At 40.6% G+C, this 12,649-nt stretch overlaps 1 protein-coding gene across 1 annotated transcript in view; it reads right to left on the bottom strand.

The window, feature by feature from the left end:
* LOC309406125 (von Willebrand factor D and EGF domain-containing protein-like) overlaps nt 1-12,649 on the bottom strand; it is a gene marked incomplete at its 3' end in the record, with an annotated part of 194,780 nt that overhangs the window by 27,747 nt on the left and 154,384 nt on the right. The gene's annotated exons all lie outside the window — the stretch shown is intronic.

The following is a 12,649-nucleotide window of genomic DNA, read 5'->3' as shown; positions in this document are numbered from 1 at the left end:
GGGGTAGACTAGTGTCACATGATCTTGGGGATATTTTTGCATTCAACCAAGCTTAAAGACTAAACAGATCTATTCCTCCATCACTATTTGTTAAAGTCCTTACCTTTTTACTTAATTCTTTCACATAGGAAAGATGTGAAAGCTAAGTTGTTCTTTCAAGCACAGGAAACCAGATGATTTTTTGGTTAGATTTCATTAGAAATCTAATTGCTAATTTTTGTGGCTCAGGTTAAGCCACGATATTTATGTGGCTTAATAAAGCCACATAAATAAACCTATTGATAAATAAATTATTAATTATCAATATTGTCATTCTACAACATCCAACAATAAAGTCTCAGTGTTCTGGCAGGTCAAAATCTGCAATCCCAACCTGCTTTGATACAGGTAGGTGCCATAGGGAGATACCCAAATTCCTCATCCTCTATTTCTCCTTGCCTGTTGCGATAAGTGTAGCAAGGACTTGTCAGAGGCAGCGCGGCTGAGAAACACGGCAGTGCTGGTATGATGGGAGCAGGAATGATTGGCCTTGCACGTGGAAGAAGGCATTTGTATTTGATAACCGGATGGAAGATGGTAACGCTGTTACATAGCAAGTGGTTGGCCCGGAGGACAAGAGTCAAGTCAGGAGGGGTCTGACAATGAAGCTTTGAGAACACATCTGTGTCGAATGGCTTCTGCCCTGTTTAAAGCTTTACAGGCACAACGGGATTTCCTCGTTACTGAGAGAGGTGATCAGCATCAGTCCTCCTTGCTTGCAGAGCCGGGTGGCTGCCGAACACCCAGCTCTTCCTCAGCAGGGAGCAGGCTACTTGCTTCTGCAGGCACCGAGGGGGCTGACAGCTAAAATTTAGCATTACAGTGCCTCTATTAGCCTTAAGGTTGTGATGTCTTCTGGCATGTCAGCATTAAGAAGAGAACTTCAGTACTAATGCTATAGCGATTCATATTTTCAAGCCATCACTATGTACAGGGCTCTGAAACTCCCACAGCCCCCCTCAGACCATTACTGTAGAAGGTGGAATCCTGCAAAGAGCCTCAAAATAGGAATGATTATTAAAAAATAGCATGCAAAAATACAGTAACTGTTATTTGATGGGAGAATAACCTTCTGTTCCTCCCTTAGGTATGATCAGGCATTTTTAGACAGGTAGATTTAGATTACCTAATTATTCCTCTGATGTATTGAAGTATTGTTTTTGTGGCTTTTTGTGTCCTGGTCTATTCCTTCGGTGCAGATGCTGCTGCACTGGCAGCTTTTAGTGCTATATTGCTGCTCTTGGTTGCCTGCTACATTTGTATTTTGCTCTGTGCCAAGCCTCCTGGATCCCTCAGCATCGTGACCTGCCCTCAGGCAGGTCAGACTTACCTGTGCTTATAAGGGCTGCTTGGATCCAAGCCCTTAAACTGTCGTCCTCTTTTTCCTTTCTCTGCCTCTCCTGATCCATGCTATAATCTTGGCCTCTGCTTACTAAGGCTAACAGGGATCTACAGTTCTTGCTGAACTATCAAAAAGTGCTGCAACCACTAGTTAAAACCTAGATGAGTTCAAAATGTTATGGCAACTCTAACTCTGAAATCATTAAATCTTTTATTTTCCCTCTTCCTTTTTCTCCCCCTTTTGATCTCATATCTCCAGTAACAGACTTCTGACCTGCAATCTTAAGCTCTGTTGTATTTGACTTCCCGTTTCAATTATAAAACAGCCCAGATGTTCAGAATTTAGAAAAGATGATCCCAAACCATAAAATTTGGATCTAGATTTCAAATGACCTTATACTTTGTGATATTTATGGACCATAGTGTCCCCAGTGCTAACTTGCTGTCACAAAATGATACAGTTGAAATCTGGGGATTCGATTTTGAGATCATACGAAACTTGGACGATGTCGTCCCCTGACCGCTTAAAAAGGAAAGCCAAGAAAAAGTAACTAGAAAGAAGCAGAGCACGACTTGTACAAATAGGTATTTCTCTTTCCTTTTGTCCCTTATATTTTCTGTGTATTTTTAACATTATAGATACAATTGCATTTTAAGATATTGCTGGTTGTTTTGTACTGATATCAGATTTTTTAAATGATATGACAACAGACTCTTCATTCAATTACAGGGAGTCAAAGTAGTGCGCTTTTTGATTCACTTTTAGCTTTCAGTTTGCGTATAACTGAACTTGTTCCAGCTCAATTTGCATTGTAACTCAGCAAAACTTTAAGTAGCAGGTGAGCTCCAGTCTTGGTCTGAGTGAAACACAACAGTTCAAACTGACGTGAAACTTGGGATCTATTTGTCTCTTTGTTCAGCTGCCTTGCAAATAAACAAGCAATTATGAAAATATAGCATGAACTTCCTTTATGTCCTTTATTGTTTACGGCATCTCTCACTTGGATGGTAAATCCAAAGGAGTTCAATTGAAAGTGAACTAAGGGAAGTACTTAAGTGGGGAACGCAGGATCAGGGCCAAACCCATTCTGAACTGGAGGGACACTTCTGTCTGCCTGCCCTCCAGGGCAGAGACTTTCTCTTTCTGCTAGGCAATTCACGAGCACCTTTATGTAAATGAATGCAGTGTTATCTCTCCCTTTTTCCTGTCTGACTTCTCCACCTCCTTCTCTTTTTCTCTAACTTTCTTAAATACAATTCCATCTCAATATCCAGGCAAACTTCAACAGTTGTTGATGATAACTACTTTGGATCCTTTCTAGTCCCACTCCTTGGCCTCTGTGGAGGAGCTCAAATTTCAGAACAGCAAACAGAAATGTTACAGACCCTCAGAGGAAAACTAAATAAATTATCAGACACTAGGAGAGCAAATCGAATTATTGCAATCCTCCCAGGCACTAGCATGACTTTGAAAAGACTCACATTTCTTTTTTTCCCCTCCCCTTAAAAAAGGTTTGGCATCTTGACCCAAAGACCACATTGGTTTGGTAGGTTTTCACCTGCCCTAGGGACTAGCCCTAATGATACGGATCTAAACAACATTCGTGTCTTCCCTTTGTTGCAGTTTGGTAGGGGGTATCACTGGGGGTAGGGAGAGTCCTGTACCATCAACATATTCTGGGTCCAAGCTTGCTGGCAGTCAGTAAGTATCACTAAAGCCTTAATCCCATTCCCCTTGCTGTCAGTGTCGACACTTCCATGCTCTTCAGTAAGAACCAAGGAATAGAATTTCGTATGCAATAGAGTTACTCAATTCTATAATGCACCACAATTCTATAAGGCCACTCTTTAAAACTTGAAAGGACTTCCATGATCTTTTGTTTTCCAAAACTGTCAAGTTAGATAAACTAATCTTATATTGAAGGTGATAATCTGGGTTAAAGAAAAAGCAGCATTACATGCTGTATGTCAGGTGAGGGGTGATTCTGATAAGGTGACAAGCAGCTGCAGGTGTTAAGGTAAAACATAGGTATTGCACAGAACATCATACAAAATGTGCACAATTCTTCTGTGCACTGAAAGGCATTTACAAGTTACTAAGTTTTCTGTTTTATGCAGCAGCTATTTCTCTTTGATAGCTTTAATACATTTTGACCTTACAATCACTTAAAATTTCCTGTCACCCTTTTCATAGCTTATCCCCTCTAGGCTGACTTGACCCAGTGAAGTGCTTCTTGCAACTCTTTTAATCAACCTCCATGGGGTTCCTAGCTCAACTGTTCAGCCCTAACATCTTTAAGGTAGTCAGACCTCCTGCTTTGTCAGCCAAAGGGAAGAATTTTCTTGCAAAATAAATATTTACCGAGATTACTAAAATTCTAAAAAAACCTCCAATCAACACCTTAAATGTTGTCTGTAAAGTCGAGTAGGTCCTCCTGGTGTAAGTAACATCAGTGGTGGACATCTAGAATTCCACTGTCTTCTCTTGCCTGTCCTTCTTGCCATCGATTTACAGTAACAGTTCCTCTAAAACATACACAGTATTAAGAAAAATATCCCTGCTATGCAAAGCCAAAAGGGACTGGGGGCAAAGTTAAGCACTGGGCATGCTTTGCTCATACTATATGCAATTGGGAATAATCTCTTTTTCTAACAAACAGTCACAGTATTAGCCAGCTGATTAGTTTACAGTGATGAAAAAAAGCTAGACATTTCCTTCAGACTCCCACTGCTTCTGTGGATTAGCAGACAAAAACCTTTCAAGTTGAACCTAAGCCTTTTTATGAAAGGACCCCATTACACCTTTTTTCATTAGAAGTAGATAATAATAAGTAGTGAAAAGCTTATAACTTCGTTGAAATAGGACAGTCTTCATCACCACCCTCATAAAGTCGAAACAGAGGGAATATTAAATCAGACTCCTAAAATCTTGGCAGAAAGGGATCCTCTGCGATGTTTCAGGAATACGCCTTGCCGCAGCTGAACATCCATGTCCTTCCCTGACAATGAGACTGCACAGGCATTTCTTTCTGAATCAAAAATTACCTGTCATCACGTATCCTGAGCCATGCTGCTGATGAGGAGACAGTGAGTCACGCTGCAGTGCTGATTAGAAGATATAGTTTTCGAGACAACTTTTCTTTTTCTTTTCTTTTTTTTATGCCCTGTAGAAGCTGAGAAAATTGACCTGCTTCTGGATGCATTCTGCCTTTGTATGGAAGAGAGAAAATAGCCTCAAGCAGTGACATCTGTGTGGGCCAGCCAAGGTAATGCATCAGGCTGTAGCTTTACTGACAAAGAACACAGAAGTGCAGCCAAAAGAACACCTACTGGTAGATACATACTTCAACGTATCCTTTAAGTCACCATCCCTGTGCTGTCATCTGGATGTGATTCACAGGCATTGCTTTTATTTCTGGCTGGAGCTGGTTTTGGACTGACTTCTCTGTGAATCTAGTGCATATTTCGACTTGCTCTCTCTATTGCTCTTTTGAGGAGCAGGAAGCTTGATCAGTCACAGTTTTGGCTTTTGTATGTGTACGTGTTGTTTTAATGTTTGTTTTCTTCTTTCTGCTTAGTGGTTATCTTGATTTGGTGTGACATTCTCAAAAACAAAGAGCTGTAGCTGGGGAGATACGACACAGTAAGGACACAGAGCATGGGACAGATTTAAAAATAACACCGACTGGTCTTGTCAGGAAAATACGGATGACAGAACTCAAGCTGAGAACAAAAATGAAACCAATAGATGTGAAAACAGTGTGTTTTGTGTTAAAACTGGTGCTTCTAGTCCTTTTCCAATGTTTATAGGTAATATACATCATCTATTGATATAACACAAAAACCAGGGAGAAACTCTGTGCCAGGAATGGGACAATCATGAATCTGCAGCCTTCAAATGTAGGGATGTTGCTGATTTTTTTCATAGGTTGAGAACTGGAGGGTCAGGTCAGCAGTTTCAGAAAATAGCACAGCTCAATTGATCGACTGGAAAGAAGGTTCCCCATCTCCCTGGATGGATTATGTATCCCAGCAGCACTGCTCGAACGAAACATTATCCTGACTGCAGTAAGGAAACAATTGGTTGGGTGCTTCCAGGTTCCAAATAAAGATTTGATCTTGCTGAATGATCTTTAATCCTTTGAAAAAATGAACCACAAAATGGGTGTGTTCTGGCCAAAAAGGGTGTTTCTAACAAAGGGCACCATTGCTTGGATTCTACTGCCTTGACACTAGCAGAAACTAGTCAAGGTAAAAAATGTCATTCTCCCCTTTAGAGGGTATAACTGATGCTCAACAGATCATTAGCGAGATGGATGTACCAATATATCTGCTGCTGTGAAGGTCCCAAATGCACATAGCTCTGAAAAACATGTTATGGATTTGGGACACTAGCAATTTCTAGTCCCTTTTTTTCTACTTCCAAGGGCAGTAAGGAACTAGTTTTGCCTGTGCTGAGTTTTAGGCACGCATGTTGTGCCAGAGCTTGATTTTCTCTGAAATTCCTCATCTATGTTATTTGGATTTGTAAATAAAGAAACTCTCCACGCTGTATCAGAGTAACCTTGGATGTGTGATCCACTGAATGTCAGTAATTATAACCTGAGATGAAATTTTAAGAAGGAATATTTTTCATGTAATAAAATTGTTTGCAATTTTTATGCAAGGTTCTTCTAAAATTTGGATCAGTATCCATATCAAGCTACCAATCATTTTGAAGTTTGCTCATCCCTATTTCTCGCTTCATGTATCTCTGACAGAGATGCAAAGCACTTCTTCAATAAATTACCTTTCTGAATAGTAAAAATAATCTGTTAGAAACCTCTGAGGGATGCAGTGCAGGAGAACAAATTACTACAAGACACAGAGGGAGCTGTAAATGTAATTGTGATGGGTGTGGTGACAGTTTGCATTTATAATGTCTTCACTTTACCACATGGCTCTAGCAATATGAGTTAGTTTGCATGACCTAGCACACACTTCTGAAGAAAAAATGGTCTGAAAAATTGTAGACCATATAGGTAACAGTGCAATGCCAGTTCTTTGCCTAATTGCGACCGGTCTTTGTTCTGATACATACTCTGATATACCTATGGGGCCTTTTAGAGTTATTAAAGCAGGAAATAAAGCTAATTTAGGTATTAGTTAAGGGAAAAAAAAAGGGAAAAATAATGAATATTGGATGGCAAAACTACTGAGATGCTAGACTAAACCCTGAGTGTTGGTGCATAATATACTGCATTCCTGTTTGCTGTGTCCTGACACTGTCATCAGACAATAACGTTTTCTGTCAGTTAAATTGGATCCTGACCTCTCCATGTGTACCACCAAAAGATTCCCTGGTAGTATGTAGTGGGCAAGACTCTTAAACCTCAGGAAGCTGTGGAAACCAGTGAGGGACTGTCACTCCAATACACATAGGGGACTCTCCACTCTCCTTGGACTGAAATATTTCTCCCTCTGGGACTCCTGATCTTCATTTTGCCTATTGTCTCTTGTCAGGTGAAACTCTTTCTAGAGATACAATGGTATGATGTTTGGGTAGCTGCAAAATACTTCAGCATCTTTCAGAATGAAATCCACTATAAACAAAATAATCATGTGCAGGTGCACATTTATATATTTGAGGAATATTCTGCTACGAACTGTCGGATTTTGAGATCATTAGCAAAACCTTTTTCTCATTTACTGATTAGTCTGCAACACTATTAATTTGAAAGAGACTATAGCTATAGTTTATTCTCATCTTTGCAACTGTTAGTATATAATTAATGTGGGGAATTGCAAAGTATACTCTCAGCACAGCTTATATTCCCATCCTGTTAGGATCTTGGGTCTGGTAACATTTTCTCTTCATTGAAGAATGCTCTGTGTTTTATTAGGTCAGTGAACCATTGCAGCTTGTGTATAAATTGTTCTGTTGAGCTGCTTTCTTGTCATGCCTGAATAAGAAGTGAAAGAGGATTCTCATATACATTGTTTTCCTCCGTTGATTGTTTTTGCAGCTTCTGCGCCTGCAGAATGACCTGCCATTTAGGCATGTTTTCATTGCGCTGAGTGGGCTAAGCTGTCGCCTGTGCTTGATGCAATTTGGTTTATTTTCAGCTGTATAAAGGAAAAGGGAGATTCAGGCAGAGTAACCAAAGAGAACCGCAGTGGCATGGGATGGAGACATGGTCTCAAGCCAAGAAGAAGACCAGCCGCAGGCCACTGTGGTCTGGCTGATAACCCAGCCAAAGAGTGAGGACCTCAGGTGGGAGCCCAGTCACAGGGTTTGGAAGAGGACTGCTGTCTGCATGGGCACTGCACTAATCCATTAGTCATCCTGTTATTATCTGTCTTAGAAAGTAAGCTAAGGCTTATTTGGGAATCGATGCTGGAGAGGACTGTCTTGCCAATGTCTTTTTGTGCATAAACAGACAATGTTAATCTCCAGAATTGTCTGTCCTCTGGGCTTTTCAAGTGGTAGATCCCATGCCCCTTTTCTAAGAGAAATTAAAAAAATATTTTCATTAAAAATAGACCCCCCAAAATACTGTTTCTTAAATCAATTAGTGGACACACCCCGCCCCTTACCCTCACACAGAAGCCCACTGCAAAGAGAAATGCAGTAATTCAGGAATCACAGGTCTTTTGCTTTAAGTAGACGTTTACATACAGCAGCAGATCTGACACATTTCTTTAGTGCCTTTAAGATGCAAGTAAAGAAAGACTGTCTCAAAACCTAGATTTTCTACTCTAGTAAAATTCATGCTGTAGTCTATTCACAGACTTTGCTTATGGAATGAATAAAAATGTAAACAGGCTTTTGGGCTTATTTAGGATATATATTAAGTTCTTACCCAGATACATCCTTGTTCTCTTCCTGAAAAATAAATATAGACAACTGCATGTGCTCAAAACCCCTATTAAAATAAGTGCATCAGCTACATATATATGAAGAAAATGCAGCTTTTAAGAAAGGCCAACTAGTGGTTTTGTCACAAATCCTTACTAAGTGTGAGCAGAGAGGAGCACTGCCCTAAGAGCAGACCACAAACCAGGTTGTACCTTGAGTCACTGTCTCCCTCTCTCTCCCTTTCTCTGGGAAGTCAGAGCTCTCCCCGTTCCCCCCAGGCAGGATGGGAAAGACAGTAGTAGCCTTGATTTTTTTTTCTTTGTCTTCTGTTGTATTTTCTGGGCAAGGAAGGAAGGTGACATCTAACATGAACCTATTCTGTTACATGGGCTGGACAATCAAGAAGTGAGACCAATGTTTCCTTTTCCTATGTCTCCAGACTGTGCACCAACCAGTCAACAAGCTGACTACCAATCTTTCTACTTCTGTTGTAAAACTAATGCTTTTAGCAGTAAGTTACAAGTCTCTCTGCTATGAGCAGCTGTTTATTTATTTCTAAACACCCACTGTCCGAGGATATTGGCCATCCAGAAATAGCTGTTGCCTTTAAGCACATCCTTGACATATGAAAAGCAAGTCAAACACAACTGATTACTCCATCCATTTATATGAGATATGTGGATCGTTCCCTGCTCAGTTGTGTGGGAGGGTATGCTGGACCTCTGGCTTGCAAACTGGCTCTTTTTAGATAGCTTACGTCAATTTACCTACTCAGTGAAGATATTCCAGAGAATATATCACCCATCGTCAAAATGACAACTCGGTAGAAGTCTAATTTGTTGAGCAGTAAAACTTCCTGCTTATGCAGCTGGCAAGGCAGCAATCTCAGAAACATTGTACGGGAAGGCTGGAATATGGGAAATCAGTGACTTTCACAATATGACATTGCTTAGCAAAAAGGTGCCTTTGAAACTCAGTGTTCACATTTCCAATTAGTTTGTCTCTAGCTCTCATGCAAGTAAAGTCCTCACGGTACCGGGAAGGAAGAAGAAAAGGAGACGGAAGAGGAGCAAGCAGAGCTGGAAGAACGGGCTTGAGTTATATTATGCCCTGGGTATGGGCTATAAATCCTGCCTGCGGGAATTACTGAAACGGAGAAATAGTTATCTACTAACTTTGAGATCCAATCTGCAAAGTCCTAGTGTCAGTGTGATGATTTATCTGATACAAAGTCGGCGGGATTCGGGCCCGACACGATGAAACAGATGCACGCAGAAGCATGGGCTCTGTTTTCAACCGTGAGTGATCTCCAGCTAGCCGGCTGCGAGAGGAGCGGCGAGAAGGGACGCTGCTGTGAGCGAGGCCGAGGTCAGGCTGCAGGAGCGCTTGGTATGTGGGGAAGGAGGAGGAGGATGTTCAGCACGGCTCTCCTCCGACCTGCGCTTGCTGACGAGCTCCGAAGGGAGCTGTGCCTTGCCTTTTTGCTCAGTGCTGAGCTCGCTGGCAGCAGGTAGCAGTGGAGAAGGGGTAAACGTGTAGTCCCATGAATCCCTCTTTTTCTCCCCTTCTCTTCATAAGAAAACTCAGCTTTTATTAGCTTTCCTTTTATTAAGAATGGTTTATAAAGCATTTCTATGAAAATACATGTAGTAAATAAAGGAAACCTAAAAAATTTTCTTTGTTTATAATTTTTGTAAGGATGTAGTAGAAATCAGTGTGAAAACTGCTTTAAAGGCTCTTGAACAAGAGTGATATCCCAGGACTGTTACAGCTATGCATTTTTTCAAAAGGGAATTTAAAACCACGCTTTTCTTTAGTATTGAGCATGTTTGATGCAAAGGTGATCCAGAAATATATTTTATTTTGAGGTACTGCCAGCATTTGCCTCTTTCTGCTCCACAAGACCGATTATACTGAAAACAATGGGTAGCAAGTGAGGATACAAGGTTGTACCACTGCTGAGGCATAACCAAACATGTCACTGCCAGCTCCGACACCCGCTCGTCCTGGGTGTGGGTGTCTGGCTTGCGTAATCGCCAGGCAGTTATTTATCGGTAAACACACAGGGCAAAGCCTTGTATTTCAGCTGGCAGCCAATCAGACCTCGTTGATTTACACCTTTTTTTTGAGACGATGTTTATTTACATGCAAAACAAACACATTTTCAGGCTGATGCCTTTAGCTGTGTGCTAAGGAAGCAAAGGAGGGGAAGTGCTGCCAACGCTGTCCTGCACGTTTTTGGCTATCGGACAGCGAGTATTAGAAATGCCAAACTGTACAGGGATGGAAATGAAAATCCTAAGGCATATATTTAAAATAAACCAATAGCATATTTGGGTTCAGTTTAGAAATAACCTGTCTTTGATGGGCTGGAACGGCTTTTAGTTTTAATTATCATCTCCTTCAATTGAGAATCTGAAGCTGACAAAAGCAAACAGAAGCTTTTGTTCCTCTGTCCATGCAGGTGAAATATTAAGAAGGAAAGAGAGATGTCTAAAAGCAGTGGAAACAATGCCAAAATATCCAAGGGGTAAGTGACCAAAAAACTGATTGAACTTATTTTTATCTTTGCTTCTAAACACTGCTCCTACCTAAAAAAAAACCCCTTCATAAAGCTGGTATCATGACAAATATGCAATTTGTTTAAGTATGTGAATCTTTATTCTGTTATTTCAACTATGGATATTAACGTGCCTTTTTATGATATTTGTTAAGATGAAAGAAGTACTTACGAGCATTAACTACTGGAAAAACGGGCACCCACAACTATTATTGTTCTTGCTGTGTTGACTCATCAGAAGGACAAATATCAGTCCCACTTGACTGGCTGCTACTTACATCTGAGGTGCAAGACACTTGGGTTCACACATTAGGAACAACCGTAATGTGTGAATTATCTCCAGGATGGGCATCAAAATCTTTCTGGCTTCCCTGACTCCACGTAACTCCATCAAAGGGGTCATCCAAAAGTACAGTATGGTACCATGAGCCTGGAAACTGTAGCGTCCCTACTGTAATCAGGGCTGTGCATGGCAGGGAATTTTCCCCTTCCTCTAACTCCCTGTTGGAGCATAATACAGCTGAAATCTAAGGGTTTACTGATGCAATTCATATCATTATTAGTAGGTTTCAGAAGTAAGTGTTCAAAAACTGTGTACTGCTGTGTAGAAACAATGACAAAATTGAAAAGACTGCAAATTTCAAGCATTCAGTGCAGGTTCAGAAACATAATCTTTTTTGTTCAGATCACTGTTTCTGAAATTACTATTTCTCAGTTTTTATGGTTCATGGAAAATTTCCCAAACCCACAAATATTTTCCCAAGCTAAATATCAAGAATGTGAGGCTGCTTTGCATGTAATACATGGGTGGAAAACCTCTTCAGACTTGTCTTTCTTAGTCTTAAGTTTACTTACTCTATCTTCATAGGTTTTATTAGGGAGGTAATAAATGCACCCAAAATTTCTAAGACTCAGTGTAAGTACATAGTAGAGCTGATTTGCTGTCAGAGGTTTTTGAAACTGTACTAGAAGTGTAAAAGGACTTCAGGACACTGAAAACTCATACTCAGAGACTGAAGAACAATTAAAATAATGATAAAAGCCCTCACAAGGGATTGTTTTTCTCCGAATTTTTGCATTCCTCATTTTGGCTAAGCCAGCTGTATGTTTCTCAGCGTGGGGTAACCCGGCAGTGACAGGTTAGACACCAGCGAGCTATGATTTGGGCCATGGGTTCACCTCTGGCAGTTCCTCTGAAAATGTGGTACATTGTCCTGGTCATTTGCAAATGGGAGCTGTTGCAGTATTAAACTTTCAGTAACCTCTGTATCTAATTACAACTTTGCTATTGTCATCTATGTATTTCTTTTCCTCACACTTTGTGTAAGGGTATTACAATTCTGCGCAAGTTGTAATATCCTGTGCAGCTCAGGGCGCAGCTGGGTCACATGGGGTCCCTAAAGGCAAACAGAAAAGATGCTCAAATCCAGAGAAAACTCTCTCTGTAAGGTAGAAGTCTACTGGTTTTCTTCTAATTCCTTCCTTGCCAGGAAGGTTAGCAGAAGCACTGCACGGATCGTGTCCCAGGTGAGTTTCTGAGCACTCAGGCACATGGCCCACGGGGCTGGTCTCACTTCTACAGAGTCAGTGGCCCAAGCGGCCACCGGATTACCAAAATTAATTTGATAAATGTATAAGTACATATATATATATTTCTAGTGACATTGCAAATGAGACAGAATGAGCTACATGACATATTACTTTTTTTCTTTACTTTACTTTTTTTTGAACGTAAAATGCATATTGTAGTACCTTTTATACTCTTCATAAAAGGGTTTGGGTAGTGGAACTTCTTCATGCAGGGAAACTACTTTCCACTTTTTCATTTGTCTCTGTGTAAGTAAGTTAGGAACACAAGTTTACGTATATAC

The sequence above is a fragment of the Phaethon aethereus genome (genome assembly GCF_964289735.1).
Source record: "Phaethon aethereus genome assembly, chromosome: 6".
NCBI lineage: Eukaryota > Metazoa > Chordata > Aves > Phaethontiformes > Phaethontidae > Phaethon > Phaethon aethereus.
This window is presented reverse-complemented; position numbering and strand designations above follow the sequence as displayed.